The sequence below is a fragment of the Berghia stephanieae genome, chromosome 15, assembly GCF_034508935.2.
Source record: "Berghia stephanieae isolate SIO BIC M18660-M18661 chromosome 15, UCSD_Bste_1.3, whole genome shotgun sequence".
Classification (NCBI taxonomy): Eukaryota; Metazoa; Mollusca; class Gastropoda; order Nudibranchia; family Aeolidiidae; genus Berghia; species Berghia stephanieae.
In genome coordinates, this window is record NC_088374.1 from 15,727,011 (window position 1) to 15,727,925 (window position 915).

At 26.4% G+C, this 915-nt stretch overlaps 1 protein-coding gene across 1 annotated transcript in view; it reads left to right on the forward strand.

Moving 5' to 3' along the window:
* Window positions 1-296: 296 nt before the first annotated feature.
* Window positions 297-915, forward strand: part of LOC144960330 (uncharacterized) — a gene marked incomplete in the record, with an annotated part of 35,249 nt that continues 34,630 nt past the window's right edge. Inside the window, 1 exon segment of the mRNA XM_078893401.1 lies at window positions 297-302.

Below are 915 nucleotides of genomic sequence, written 5' to 3' on the forward strand. Positions count from 1 at the left end.
CAAACCCGGGAATTCGGCCGAAGGTGAGGTGAGGAATGGAAATCCCGGGTTTGAGAGTTTTTGGCCAAGGTGAGAGTAATTTAAATTGATCGATAATTGAAGGAGCGAGTTTTCTGGCCAAATTTTTAAATTTGTTTTTTTTTTTCCCCAGAGTAATTGTGCTTTCTAATTGAGCTTTTATATAGCGCAATATCCACTAAAATGTGCTCAAAGCGCTTTACAGAGTACCGGCAGAACACTGGTCATCATCATCATCATCATCATCATCATCATCATCATCATTATCATCATCATCATCATCATCATCATCATCATCATCATCATCATCATCATCATCATCATCATCATCATCATCATCATCATCATCATCATCATCATCATCATCATCATCATCATCCTCATCATCATCATCATCATCATCATCATCATCATCATCATCATCATAGAATTCCATTAAGTTACCAAAATTGGATGATGGAATCCCATGTTCAAATTATCCAGTTAACCTCCTTACTTTGGAAAAACACGTATTTTAAAAATTTGACCAGAAAACTCGTCCTACAAATTTTAATATTATCGATCAATTTTACTGACCCTCATCTTAGCTAAAAATTTAAAGATTAGGACCGCGTGAAGTCTTCCCTAATTCCCCAGTTTTTAGATTATTATTATTATTATTATTATTATTATTATTATTATTATTATTATTATTATTATTATTATTATTATTATTATTATTATTATTATTATTATTATTATTATTATTATTATTATTATTATTATTAATATTATTATTATTATTATTATTATTATTATTATTATTATTATTATTATTATTATTATTATTATTATTATTATTATTATTATATTATTATTATTATTATTATCATTTGTCAAATGAGAGTTATTTTAATT